The following is a 15,523-nucleotide window of genomic DNA, read 5'->3' as shown; positions in this document are numbered from 1 at the left end:
TGATGAGACCACTTTGGATGGATGGATGGATGGATGGATGGATGGATGGATGGATGGATGGATGGATGGAAGGATGGATGGATGGAAGGATGGATGACTGATGATATAGATGATAGAGGGATGGTAGATAGATACAAAGATAGATAGATAGATAGATAGATAGATAGATAGATAGATAGATAGATACAAAAACTTAAATTACAATAATTTTTTTTTTTAAGGCAGGGTCTCTCTGTGGCTGGCCTGTAACTCACTATGTAGACCAGGCTGGCCTTGAACTCACAGAGATCCATCTGCCTCTGCCTCCGAATGCTGGGATTAAAGGCGTGAGCCACCATGCCTGGCGTTACAATAAAAATTTTAAAAACACATAAAAGCCAGATTTTTGTAACAGGACTTTAGGAAAGGTGTCTTGAAAGCATCTCCAGTACTGGCCGGGCCCCTCCCATCACAAGCCTCTCCCTTCACAAGTGTGAAGTAGTAAACTCATTTGAAAGACTGCCCGAAGAGCCCCAAGACGGCCTGCTTGCAAAGAGCCTCCTAGGGAAGTGTTTCCCTGGGTTCAGCCATCTGGGCAACTGCAGCTACAGTCCAAGCAGGCCAGGCTTCGGCTTAAGCTGACCCTGGCATCATCCATGCAATGTTGATTTTACAGCAATGCAGAATGCACAGTTATGGAAAATGTGAGAAGCCATGTATGCTTAACGGTGTCAAATTCCCTGTAGGTCAACACTAAGAGGATGTATAAGACTATAAGGGTGAAGTGCAAGATGCAATGGACATCCCTGAAGTAGGAGATGCCAGGAACATGGAATGTCTGCCAAGGCAGGGGGCAAGTCGAGCTAGCCCAGGAAAGAGGTCATACGGCCTGCAAACAAGCAAAGCAATGGGGCAGAGCTGTCCAAGCCCTTTGAAGCACATGTCATTTACCCCAGGTGCTAAATATGGAGCTACAGGAGTTAATCTTTGTCCTGCTGGGTTTCAGTCTTGCTTTGGTCCTTCCCACCTACGCCTCCATTCCTCCCAATTGGAATGGGAGTGTTTGCTCTATGAAAACTGGAATTATTTTTATATGGGGCTCACAGCTTGTTTTGAGCATCAGGAGACTTTAGACTCAAGATTTCTGAACACTACTGGAACAGCTGAGACTTTGAGACTCTTGGAGATGGACTAAATGAAGTTTGCATTATAAAAAGACATGACTGTGGGGAGTGGGAGTCAAAATGTTATAGTTTGATTATGAAATGTCCCCCACAGGCTCATGTGTTGAGGGCTTGGGTCCCATGGCATACTGGTAGCTTGCTATGAGGATACCGTGATTAGTACTTTGTGTCGTGAAGGCTTGGTCTCAACTAGTGCTGCCACATTAGGAAGTAATGAAAATTTCAGGATGTAGGACCTAGAGAGAGGAAGCAGGTGAGTAGGGGTATGCTCTTGTTCCCAGGCACTCTATTTTCCTGACTTCAAGATTTCCTCACTACAAATTACAATAATCAAAACTGTATCATACTGCCATAAACATAGATATATAGAGTAAAGTAGTAGAATTCAGAGTCTGGAAATATGCACATGTATCTATATGATGTCAAAGATTTTTGAAAAAAGTACTAAGGCCAAACAATACTCTCTTTAGCAAGTAGTACCGGGGCACAAGGATAGTCACATGCAAGACAATCAAACTGTAATCCAAACATTAAGAAAAACAAAATTAACAACAACAAAAATGGATCAGTGACGTAAATATAAAAACAGGGATCAAAAAAAAGGGGGGGGTGCGCGTGTGGTGGCGCACACCTGTAATCCCAGCACTGGGGAGACAGAGGCAGGTGAATCTCTTTGAGTTCCAGGGCCACTCTTGTCTACAAAGTGAGTTCCAGGCCAGCTGGGGCTGCAGGGAAACTCTGTCTCAAAAAAGCAAAAGCAAAAACAAAAAAGCAGGGGTCAAGGCAGGCATGGCAGTACACACTTGTAAATCACAACACTCCGAAGGAGAGAAAAGGTCACAAATTCATGTAGTGTGGGCTACATACAGGGACCCTATTTCAAAAGTAAAAACAGAGATTAGGTCTGGTGGCACACCTGTATTCCCAGTACTTGGGAGGCAAAGGCAGGTGAACTCTGTGAGTTCAAGGCCAGCCTAGTCTATAGAGCAAATTCCAGGCCAGCCAGGGCTGAAAAAAAAAAAGGGGGGGGGGCTAGGTTTCCATGTTAGTAATGCACATGACACCAAAAGCATTACCAAAAATAAGTAAATAAATTGGATTTCAAAACTAAAATTTTTATGTATCAAAGGACAACATCAAGAAAGTAAAGAAACCACTCACAAAAAGAAGAAAACACTTGCACGTCATGTATCCGATAAGGTTCTAATTATACACAGTTATATGAGGGGCTGGGGAGATGGCTCAGTGATTAAGAGTGCTGCTGCTCTTTAGAGGACCAGAGTTCAGTTTCAGATTCCCAGCACCACCTCCTCCAGCACTTCACAACAGCTTGTAACTCCAGCTCCAGGGGATCTGACACCCTCTTCTGGCCTCTGATGGGACACACATACACACACACACACACACACACACACACACGCATACACGCGCGCACACACACAAAAATAAATTTCAAGATACACAAACCACTTTTAAAAAACTGTTTATTATTTTTATTTTCTATGTGTATGTATTTTCAACGTGTATGTCTATATGTAGGCAGGTGCACCTGTGTCGTGCAATGCCCAAGGAGGTCAGAAGAGGGTGTCAGATCCTGGAGTTACAGGCAGTTGTTAGCCACCATGTGGGTGCTGGGAATCAAACCCAGGTCTTTTGCAAGAGCAATCAGTGCTCTTAACCACTGAGCCATCTCTCTAGTCCATAAACCACTTTAAATTCAGTAAGACAATTTTTAAGAGGCAAAGAACGTAAATAGACAAGTCTTCAAAGAAAGTGTACAAATGGCCAGCAAGTACATTTAAAAACAAACAACAACAACAACAAAAAAAAAGTAATAAGTAATCAGAGCAACACAAATCAAAAACATAGGTAGGGTCAGTTGAGGTGGTTCAGACCTTTAATCCCAGCACTTAGGAGGCAGGCACATCTCTGTGAGTTTGAGGCCAGCCTAATCTACATAGCAAGTTCCAGGCCAGTCAGGACTACATAGTAAGATCCTATCTCAAAAATCAAAAACAAAAAACAACAGAACTATGGATAGCTACCACTTCATTAACCACAAGGGTGACAACAGTAATTTTTAAAAACACAGAAAACAGGAAGCTGGGGAAATAGCTCAGTTGGTGAAGTGCTTGCCACACAAATATGAGAACCTGAGTTCAGATCCACAGCACTCATGTCAAATCAGGCATTACAGTGCTTAACCCATAATTCTAATGCTGAGGAGGCACCCTGGAGCATGACTGATGTCCAGTTCGTCTTGCTGAGCTCTAGTTACAATGAGAGACCCTGTCTTAAAAATTAAGGGCTGGAGAGGTAGCTCAGCAGTTAAGAGCACTGGCTGCTCTTGCAGAGGACCCGGGTTCAATCCCCAGGATCCACATGGCAGCTAACAATCAGTAACTCCAGTTCCAGGGGATCCAACACCCTCTTCTGACCACAGGCATTGCACAACATGAGTGCACTTACATACATACGGGCAATACATTCATACACATAAAACAAAAATATTTATTTAAAAAATTAAGGTAGAGAGGGATTGAGAAAGACAGCATCAACCTCTAGCCTTCATATGCATACACACACACACACACACACACACACACACGCGCGCGCGCGCGCGCACACACACAAACAGGAAAACAAGTATTTACAAAGATGTGGAGAAATTAGTGTCCTTATATACTCCTGAGGTAAATACAGAATGTTTAACCCTCTATGGAAAGCAGGTAAGCAGGTTCTCAAAAACCCAGACCTAGGTTTGCCATAAGCAATTCCACTCTTGGCGTATATATACCCGGAAGAAATGAAACCTAGTATGCAAATCTTCATTCAAGAATGTTCATAGCAACACTATACACAACAGCCAAAAGGTAGAAACAATCCAAAGAGTCATCAAAATCAAAAAAGAGCAGATGAACTGTGGTGGGTGGGTAAGCGAGTATTATTTAGCAATAAAAGGTACTGATACATGCTACTACTAAATGAGTAACCCTTGAAACATGCTAAGTGCATGAAGCCACACAGAAAGTCATCTAATATACGACTCCATATGAAATACCCAGAATAAGCAGACACCTAGAAAGATAGAGCAGCTGATGGCTGGTATTGCTAGGGGCCTGAGGGAATGAAGAACTGCCTAATGGCGTGAGATTTTTATTCTGGAGTGGTGAAAATGGTTTAAAATTAAACAAAGGTGATGACATGTAAAAATTTAGTATATTGAAAGCCAACATAGTGGTGCACTAACCTTTAATCCCAGCACTCGGGAGGCAGAGGCAGGTGGATCTCTGTGAGTTCAAGGCCAGCCTGGTCTACATAGTGAGTTCCAGGACAGCTGGGGCTGTTACAGGGAGACACTGTCTCAAAAACATCAAAAAAAAAAGAAAAAGAAAAGAAAAAAAAGAATTTAGTATATTGAGAATATACTAAATGCTACTGAATTATCACCTTAAATTTTTTATATTTATTATGTGTATGTATATCTGCATGTGTGCACATACGTGGAAGTCAGGGGACACCTTGTAGGAGTTGGTTTGCTCCTTCCATCACACGGATCCTGGGGACTGAACTCAGTTGTCAGGCTTGGCTGCAAGTGCTTTTAACCCAAGCCTTATCACTGTCTCTAATTGCTACTTTTTAAATGGTTACATTTTTTGGAAGGGTGTGTATGTGTGTGTGTGTTACATGTGTGGTGTGTAGTATATGCACATGAGTATGCTGGTGTGAAGTCTGTGTTCACATACGTGGAAGCTAAAGAAAGAAAGATGTCTCTAGTCAGCAAGCTCTCAGAACCCCCTTGTCACCAGCAGCCATGCCCAACTTTTCACTCAGATGCTGGGAATTTAAACTCAGGTCTTCATGCTCGCACAGCAATGCTCGTACCCACTAAGCCTTCTTCCCAGACCCTAAACGGTTTGTTTTATGTACCATGAATTTCAATTTTCCCCTCAAAAGCAAGTAACATTTATAATTTGCATTACATAAATGTATAAACTAGGAACACAGTTCTTTCTTTCTGAAGGTCAAACATGTAAATTACAAGAACACTAAATATTCTTCAACATTGATGAGTTGTTTTATTTAAGTAGAAGTTCAACTACTACTTTCAACTACTACTTTCTCATGGCTTCATTCGGAAATATTCATCTATCACCAGTTCCTCACTGGAATTATTTCCCAGTGGAATTCATTCCCTCTACGAACTTTAACTGGATATATCAATTATTAGAAAATTAACTGAACACATTCAATCAACAAAACATCAACAAATTTCTAATTTCATTAGAAATTATTCTAAATCAAAATTCTTGTAGCTGACCAGAAGTTCTCTTGCTCAGTGGTTAAGAACACTGACTGTTACTGCAGAAGGCCCGGGTTCGAATCCCAGCACCCACATGGCAGCTAACAACTATCCCAACTGTCTGTAACTCCAGTTCCAGGAGATCTGACAGCCTCTTCTGTCCTCCATGGGCACTGCACAACACAGGTGCACTTACCTACATGCAGGTATAACATTCATACACATAAAAATAATAAATAAAATTTTTTTAAAAATCAACAAATTTCTAATTTCACTAGAAATTATTCTAAATCAAAATTCCTGTAGCTGGCCAGCAGTTCTCATAAATTAATGAACAAATTATCCCAAAAGTTGTTGCTTTTTCAATTTATATAATTGTGGCTATGAAAGGGCTAGAGAGATGTCTCAGAGGTCAAGAGCACTGACTACTCTTGCAAAGGACCCGAGTTCAAGTCTCAGCACTCTTGTGGTGGCTAATAACTGTGTAACTCCAGTTCCAAAGGATCCAATGCCCTCTCCTAGTCTCCAAGGACATTGAACACATGGGTGCATTTACATATGTGCAGACAAAACACTCATACACATAAAATAAAAATAATTAATTAAGAAATAAATACAGTGTTCTTCAAGGAGGTCCACAATCATCTTTGAGAAAGAGAGAGAGAGAAAGAGAGAGAGGTTTTCCTGTAGCCTCAGCTGGCCTGGAACTTGCTATATGGTCCAGGCTAGCTTCAATCTCACAGAGATCTGCCTGCCCCTACCTCCCATGTCATAATCATCATTGAAATAACTAGAAATAGCATAAATATCTTCTTCCTGGGTCACCTTTGTTTTTTGAGACAGGGTCTCTCAGTAGCCCTAGCTGGCCTGGAACTGTGTAGATCAGGTTGGCCTTGAACTCACAGAGATCCGCCTGCCTCTGTCTCCTGAATGCTGGGATTAAATGCTGGTCTCTGGTGTTTAAAAAAAGGTGTTTTTTTAAAGAGAACTGCAAAGTTAGGCATAAAAATGCCCAGACAAGTGGGAAGGTGACAAGAGAAATAATGGGGGATGAATATGGTCGAAAAACTTAATAAGCATTATGAAAAGGTCATAAAGCTCATTATTATATATAATTAGCATATGCTAATAAAAAAGAAAAATGCCTGATCATGTTACTTCCTGTGTAAAATTTCTTAACAGATTAAACAGATTTCAGAACCCAGTTTGAAAATAATGTGAGACTTAGTGCAGAAGACTTTAAAACTGGTTCTTCTCTCTAGCTCAGTCCCTTGCCATCCTGCATAGCATTTCTCTTAACCCTATAACCGTGTCTACTCCTGACCTCGCAGTGTGCTCTTTCTCTGTACACCACAGGTAACAACTCAATTGTTCATCACTCCCATTACTCTTAAAACTCAAGTTAGGGACCATTAATCCTTCAACTACAAATGAGGAACTGGACATCTTCCGATTCTGTCTATCTAGCACCTCAAACAATAAAAAAAGAGCAACTGATTATTGCATAAACTTGAAATATGATGTGAATAACTGTTGTGATCTATTATTTACCAATACTATGGCTCATTTTCTTCTGTGTAATTGTGTATTAATATATTTTGTCCTATTTTTTAAAATTACAGAGCAGTCGTTAGTAAATAACATCAAACAACATTTATTTTGTAGAAATTTATTTTTAAACATCTAGTTCATTAGCTGAAAGTATATATTTAGTTTAATGCTTATTAATGGAAGTTTATAACAAGTTCTAGTTTATCTACATTGGTAAAGCGAAATATTAATGCAACTGACATTTGATAAGAAGTCTTAAAAGCTGATTTTTTTAAACTGGAAAATTCTAATTAATTACCTCACCAATGAGAAAATGAACTGAGAGGTAAAACTGTGTTTCTTAGTGAACAAGCTGAGTGACAGCCAGATTTCCTTAAGGTTGATGCTTTTGTCTCTAACTTTATTTCCACTCCCGTCTCATAAACCAGCAGGTAATGCAAGTCGTAGCACCGTTCTCCTTATCTAGGGAGTTCATGGGTCCTTAATTACTGCAGTTCACATATTTCCTCCAAAACCTAGTCCCTGTCTCAACACAGCCTCTTCCTGTCCAGCATTAAATATTTAATGTGTACCTACATTTGCTGAGCATTAAAAGCTTTCTGACTTGAAAAGTTTTGTTGTGAATCAATTCAGGGTGACAAAGAGGAGCTAAGAAAAGAAAACTTGGAGACAGAATAATTCAACATTCAACGTTTGTATAGCGCCTGGCACTATTCAAAAAGTAAATCATTTTGCAGGGAAGGAGAAAAGGAGAGACAAGCGCAGAAGAAACGGACTCCTGCCTTTAAACTGCTCCTGGAGGAGTCATGATCTGCTGCCATTCCCTTCCTGCCTGCTTAGGGAGCATGACTAGAAATACGTAGTACAAAAAGCCTAATTACATTATAAAAAGGTGCCTATTTCTCCCACTGAAGGACAAGCTCCCAGAGGCCAGGAGCTCTCTGTCTATTCAGTTAAGTGATATACACTAAGTGCTTAGAACAGTGCTTGACAAGGGAGATACTTTTAAAAAATTGTTGGAGCCAGAGATCAGGGCATACACCTTTAATCCTGGGCCTTGGAAGGCAGAGGCAGGTGGATTATTGAGAATTCGAGGCTAGCCTGGTCTACATGTATGTTAGGTGAATGACTGCTGGGGAAAAAAGAAACAAACTTAAGTAGTAGGATTCAAGTAATGCTTTCAACAGTGATGTGACAGAATACACACACAAACCCTTTTCTCGCCTCATGCTCAACAACGCATTTTTGTTCCATTGGCCAGTTACTCAGGCCTAACATAACAGCAGAGAAATAAATATAATTCAGTGACAGATTTCAATGCTTAATTTAAAACTATGCAGTTGGGGGCTGGAGAGATGGCTTGGTGCTTAAGAGCACTGACTGCTTTTGTAGAGGACCCAGGTTCGATTTCCAGCACCCACATGGTGGCTACGAACCGTCCTTAACTCTAGTTCCAGGGGAATCCGACGCCCTCTTCTGACCTCCACAGCATTGTACAACACGGGTGCACTCACATACATGCAGGCAATACACTCATACACATAAAATAAAAATAAATAAAATATTTTAAAATCATGCAATTGCACACAGGCCTAGGAATCTACTAGGAAAGAAACCTATGGGCCTTTCTAGTAACCCAAAGCCCTTTTCAATGCTAATGAGGGTTTTCACACATTTTTCCTTCTTTCTCCTAGGACTCTATTTGCTCCCATTTGTTAAGATTATAAGATTATAATGATAACAGGAGTAGTTCAACAGGAGTTAGTACATCTACCATGTACCAACCATTTTTCATATATTAACTCTCATTTTCAAAACAACTCAACACTGGTACTGTTAGCATCAACTGGAGGCAGAGCATGGAAGGCACCAGAGGCATCTATCCACAGGTCTTGACTCTTCCCCCACCCCATGCAGCCTTCCTCAGCCTTTGAAGTTCTTCCTGCACAATCTTAGGTAGAAGCAGAGCACAATCTTTCCAGGTATGCACCTCCCTTTTTGTCTCCCACAATAATCTCACCCATACTCTGAACTCAAGGTTTTGCTATTAATCAATTCACGGTAACAAAAGATAACAAAAGTCAATACAGAACTACTGCAACACTGACACTTTATAAATGCCTTGTAGTAGACAAAAAGCAAAGCATCTTTCAAAGTTATTTGTGTAAGAATCTCTAGTCTCCAATTTACTGTCTCTTCAGATTACCCCTAGGATTACAAATTCCTGTCCCTTGAGGAATGGAACCCTTACAGATTTACACAGCTTTCCCTTCCTGTGACCTCCTCTCCTGTTCCCCCAGGACAATAATCGAAACAGGCTACAGGGAAAACAACTGCTACATCCTTAATGAGGACTTTTCAGTTCAGGGGGATTTCAGGAGTGGAGTCACTCCAGTGACCCAAATGGGAATGACTGTTTTAGGCCATTTCTTCACAGTGTAAGCACATTCTCTTCCCTTTTTTTTTTTTTTCTAATATTGTATTTATTATTTTCATTTTATGTGCATGAGTGTTTTAACTGCATGTATGTAGTGCACCTGTGTTGTGCAATGCCCACGGAGGTCAGAAGAGGGTGTCAGATTCCCTGAAACTGGAGTTATGGATGATTGTTAGCTGCCATGTGAGTGTTGGGAATCTGCAAGAGCAGCCATGAGCCATCTCTTCAGGCAGCCCCTGGCCCCTTCTTAAAGAATACAAAGCTTCAAATGTTTATTTTGCCTTTCCACATGTCTTCTCAAGTACCAGAACTAAATTCCCCATCATTCGCTTTCTAAATTTCTGTCAACTACAATTTGTTCATCATATCCTTATAAATGTTAACAGTGTCAATATCCCAGAAATTTGTCTTAGGCTCAAATCCTGTTAGTTCCCAATGCCGTATTAATTTTTTCAAACCTATCCTTCATTACAATCATCAGGCTTTGTCTAGGGGCTATGGAATTCCTGCCTCCAGGCTTCTACCTCTTCACTGGACCTTCATGCTCAAATGAATGTTCATAAAGAGGGATTCTTCTCAACTAAAAATCACATATAAAATTACTGGTCTGGCATTCAAGAATCTCAACAATCTCTTTCCATTTATCTTTATCAGCCTGTTATACAACCTTGGCAAATACAAAGATTCCCTGGCTTTCCTTCCTGTGCTCTGTGCTCTGGCAGTGTCCTCATAATGACTCTTTCTTCTCCCACTCTGCTCCATTTCCTAACAATCATTCAGATGGCTACATCCTCAATGAAAGAACAAGGCTGAGGTCTATTATTTTCTGAACACATTCCGTCTGGTGCTTTACAAATTGTCCCAATGTCCAAAGATTAAGTGGAAAGAGTTAAAGAAACTAGGGAATTACCCAAAGTCACCAGCAACTAAGAACTCAAAATAACTCAGCTACTGGGAACAGCTATTTGTGTGTGTTCACGTATGTACAGATACATGTACTTGCGATGGCCAGAGGACACTGAGTGTCCTCCTGTGTCACTCTAAAGGGTCTCTCAATGACCCTTGGGCTCTGGTTTTTCAGCTAGGCTAGTGGCCAAGAAGCTCATCTTACAATACAGATTTATAGGCCACTCTCAGCTTCTTCGCTTGTGTGCTAGGGATCTGAACTCAAGTCTTCATGCCTGTGCAGCAAGAACTCTACCCACAGCCCCACAATGTGACACAAAGGGATAGGCTTTATGTAAACACTGAGGTTCAAATATATACTTGGTCAAATTCCAACTACTCCACTGAGTACCTGCATGAACTCATCTGAGATGCCTGACCTTCCCCATCTATCAAAATGGGTGTGGGGAGGGATTGGGTAGTTAAGAATGCTTTCTGCTCTTCCAGAGGACCCGATGTTAGTTCCCACATTAAGCAGCTTACAACTGCCTGAAACTCTAGCTCCAGGGCAGCTGACACCCTCTTCTGGCCTCTGGCCTCCATAGGCACCCCCCCACACACATGCTACATACTCACATAAACACACACATTTAAAAAAATTTAAGCCAGGTGTGGCACATACCTTTAAATCCCAGCACTCTCCCAGGGAGGCAGAGGCAGGCAGACCTCTTGTGAGTTTGAGGCCAGCCTGGTCTACATAGTGAGTTCTAGGCCAGCTGGGGCTAGAGAGCTGTCTCAAAAAGCTGGGAGACCCTGTCTCAAAAAGACAAAAAAAAAAAAAAAGTAAAATAAATAAAAATTTAAAAAATTTAAGAAGAAAGTTTTTTTTGTTGTAAAAGGTGTAATAGGACCAGCAATACAGCTTAGAGGTAAAGGCACTTGCGGCCAAACCTAATGACATGAGTTCGCTCCCCAGATCCCATATCATAGGAGAGAAGAGACTCCCACAAGCTATCCTTTGGCCTCCACACATGCACTGTGGCATGCAGGTGCAATCAATCAATCAATCAATAAATAAATAAATAAAATATTAAAGAAAACTAAGCACAATGGCACGATCTACCAAACTGATGATTGTGAGCACTCTATGAGATAATACAATGTACAAAGAAATCTACTTGGCCCATAGTAAATGTCAGTTAATATTACTGTTTGGTTGCATACTATATAAACTTGGACAATAGGAATCAATGAACTTTCATTATCCTTAAACCAATCTCTGTGGAGTGCAAAATCTTCATAAAAGTTTAATTCCATGTTTTATATGTGCTCAACAATTATCTATAGAAAATATAAATTTCTAAGCCATGGTTAACCACCATGCCTTATTAAAATGAATTCACATGTCTACTAATTTTGTTGCCTCTTTTGAGAAAATTAATGCTCATGAACTCCTTTTGTGTCATAGAAAACCACCATATCCAACACCATATGGTAATAACATGTCAAATGGAGAAGATCAGCATTCTGGTTTACTCATTTTGCTTTCTGCTATACATTATTCTCAGAGTTTAAAATGTCCAAAATCATAATTTTTATTTAAAATCCAACTATTTTTAGTTCATACTAACATGAAGTATACCATAATTTGATCATGTCGATTAATACATATTGTAGCAAGAACTGCAAAACATAGAATGTCTTGCTAGCTAATATAAACCTAAACCTATATTTAAACCCCTATCGTCCCCTTACTTTGCTGAAATTAGTGCCTGAAAAGCTGATGTAAAATCCATCACTCTGAGATGCAGAAACATCAAAGGAGAAAAGGTAAGTGCTGGCCACAACCTGGGCCTCCAAAAGGCTTCAGAGAAATGACAAGGGTAAACGAGAAGTGAGTCCCAAACCCTCAGTATTCAGCTTCCCTAAGCAAGACTTTGCCCACATGATTTACATTACACATGAAGACATCAAGCTACTCAGGAAAAGCAGAGGAAAGCATACATGTTGTCATTCCTCAAACAGGGAGAAGTAACTGTGGTTCCTCCAACCAGTTTTTTTTTTTAATATTTCATTTATTATTTTTATGTGTATGTATGTATTGTCTGTGTGTAGGTAAGTGCACCCATGTCATGCAGTGCCCACGGAGGTCAGAAGAGGCTGTCGGATCTCCTGGAACTGGAGTTATGGACAGTTGTCAGCTGCCATGTGGTACTGGGATTTGAACTCAGGTCTTCTGCAAGAACCGCTGAGCCATCTCTCCACTCCCTTTTTTTTGTTTTGTTTTGTTTTGTTTCAAATCGTTTTTGAGACAGGGTCACCCTGTAGCCCCAGCTGGCCTAGAGCTCACTATGTAGACCACACTGACCTTGAACTCAGACATCTGCCTACCTCTGCCTCCTGAGGGCTGGGATTAAAGGCGTGGACCACCATACCTGGCCTACCGACCAGTTTTTAAAAATAAAGATTAACTATGTAACAGACCTACTTTAATTCACTTACTCTTCATTTTTCCTTAACTTCTTTTATTTATTGTTAGGTAGTTAATGTGTGTATGATGTGGGTGTATATGATATGATATGCATCACAGGGATCATGTGGAGGACAGAGGACTCTGCTGAGGAGTTGGTTCTCTCCTGCCACCTTTACAGGAGTTCCAGGAATTGAACTGAGGTCCACAGGTTTGCTCAGCAAACACAGTTACCTACTGAGTTATCTCAACAGCCCTTTCCTCCTTTATTGATGAACACTGCAGAGCTGAATCTGGTCTGACTGCCAAATTTTTGATTCAGTATTTTGAAACTTTAGTTTTCCTGAAATCCACAATATTTTACATCTTCCTCTTAACACATACACACTTTTTTTAACACTGAAACAAAAGCCTCATGTTATAATATTCACTCTTCCTCCATAAATTAATTACAAAATTCATTAATGAATCCCTATGGGCCCTGCACTACAGCACTGAACACTTGTTAACTCCTCTTTAAACCTCCACAGGCCAGCTGTGTTACTGTGAAATGGAGTTATCTCGTTGACCCATTAAAAACTGTCTTTAAATCCAGCTTGATGGCCCAGTAATCCCATAATCAGAGACAGAAGGATGAAAAGTTCGAGGTCAAGCTGGGCTCCACAGAGGGATCCTGTCATAAGTAACTTAAAGACCCCGAAGTTCTTCCTTAAATCTTTAAGCAAATTTTTAAGCGATCTGTTTCCCTGGCTCTTTAGAGGCACACCCAGTAAGGTATCAAAAAGTGCAGACGTTCCCTAGGAGAACACCGCAGCGCTGTTTAAAAGAATGCAGTTTTCACTGTTACTGCATCACTGTCAATGAACAGCAAGCAACACCCAGGCAGGTTTGGGGCAACAGAGGCTCTCAGCAGCTGCCCACGGTGCTGAAATTGAGGATGGAAACGGAGTTTGGGAAATTAGTGCCAGATTAGGACAAAATAGAGGAATTTACCAAAATAAGGAGAATTTGCAGTGACGGCCACCGAAGTTGTTTCTGAGACACTATCTCTTGGCTTCGCTATCTGCCCACTCCCTTAGGAACAGGTCACTCAATCGCCCCAGCAGAGCTGCTGTCTTCTGGAGTGTAGAGAAGCGGGATCTGGCCCTGGCAAGGTCACGTCTAAGCCTGCAATCTGAGCTTTAGGGGAAGGAAAAGGGAATGGGCTACGAAAGGAAGCTATCGTCCTCTTTTTTTTTTTTTTTTTTTTTTTTTTTTTAAAAAAAAAAAAAAAAAAAAAAAAAGCCCCCAACGGTTTTACCCGGTCTCGGAGGCAAGGGCCGTACCAAGGCTTTTAGGAGCTTCCCAGGCCCGGGCCACGTCGGGAAGGGAAGATGAGTAACAAAACAGACAGCCCGACAACTCTGCACAGACAGGCTAGTGGGATGGGCAGCGGGGGAGACTCGGTCCTCGGGGACGCGGGCCTGGGCTGCAGCAGCACTCAGCGCAGAGCCGCAGCCCTGGTCCCCGCCGCGGATCGACGGCGCCAGCGCAGCCCGAGGGGGTGTGTTCTCCAGGCCCCGGCCCCGCGGGGACAACCCCCGCCCACCGCTGCCGCGCCGCACAGGCTCTTACCTGGAAGTCCGGCCCCGGAACCCAGGCTCGCGGTCACCGAGCTGCGGGAGAAGTCCCTACCCGGACTTCATGACTGAATTTCCGCACGCAACCCCCTCACCCAGCACCGCCACCGAGCAGGGACGACAACAGCTTGGAGGGCGGAAGTCCCGCCCCCGCACGCCTCATTGGCCCACCACCACCCCGCCCCTGAAGGTAGAGAAGTGCCATTGGACCCCAGAGCTGCTCGTCAAGGGTCCGCCCGCTCGCTAGCCAAGCGGTGCGGTGTGCTCCAGCTCGGCTGGGAGATGTGCCCAGTTCGCGAGTCTCGTTTTGGGCCGCGTGAGCGTTTCTCCCGAAAGGGAAGGGAAGGGCAGGGTGGGGCGGCTTTCTGAAAACCCCAGCGCAGTGAAGAAGCCGCCCTGGACAGCCCTGCGCCGGCGGGGCGAGAGTTGGTGTGTGGCGAGCGCGAGGCCGCGGGGTCGCAGGGGCGCTGGGCCTAGAGGCGGCTGTGCAACCTCAATGGCGAGGCCTGCTGGAGCCTCCGCCTTCCCGTCCCTGCACCCGCCGGACCTGCTCTCGGCAGCCCCGAGGTGTCATGCTCCCCGCCCTGCGGACAGGCGGTCGTTGGTGGGGGAGACCGGACTAGGCGACGCCTTGCCTAGGAATCCGGGTCGGGTGCGGGCGGTGCGAGCCGCCCAAGTCTGGCCGGGAGCCGAGCTGACCTCAGCGTTCCCGGCCTGGCACGCGCCATCCTGGGGCTCAGCAAAATCCAAACCCGGTGATTCAGTCCCCTAAACCGCCTTTCAAAATCCCTGTCACCTCCTGGTGAACCGACATCCGGCCCTGCGGTTCTGTTAAGCCATTCTCCAACTGGCTGTTCCGACCCTAAACCTAGCTACTAGATTTAAATTACCTGGACCAACCACATAGATTAACAGTTATCAAACAACTAGTTTTTGATGTTTTGGTTTGTTTTTTAATGTGGCTTGCTGGGGCGTCGTGGTGCACGCCTTTAATGCCTGCATTCCTGAGACAAAGGCAGGCTGATCTCTGTGAGATCTAAACCAGCCTGGTCTACATAAGCCAGTTGGGGCTCCAAGAGAGACCTTGTCCTAAAA

General features: G+C 42.9%; 1 protein-coding gene across 3 annotated transcripts in view; it reads right to left on the bottom strand.

The window, feature by feature from the left end:
• Rnf13 (ring finger protein 13) overlaps positions 1-14,570 on the bottom strand; it is a 95,382-nt gene extending 80,812 nt beyond the window's left edge. For all 3 annotated transcript variants that reach the window (XM_008829000.2, XM_008829001.3, XM_029561563.1), the window contains exon 1: positions 14,424-14,570. The gene's annotated coding sequence lies outside the window, so the exon portion shown is untranslated. The remainder of the gene's footprint in view (positions 1-14,423) is intronic.
• Between the last annotated feature and the right edge of the window lie 953 nt (positions 14,571-15,523).

Source organism: Nannospalax galili, unplaced genomic scaffold (assembly GCF_000622305.1).
Source record: "Nannospalax galili isolate Female #2095 unplaced genomic scaffold, S.galili_v1.0 scaffold1454, whole genome shotgun sequence".
NCBI classification, from domain to species: Eukaryota; Metazoa; Chordata; class Mammalia; order Rodentia; family Spalacidae; genus Nannospalax; species Nannospalax galili.
The sequence above is the reverse complement of the archived record's forward strand: the minus strand, read 5'-3'. Positions and strand labels throughout refer to the sequence as shown.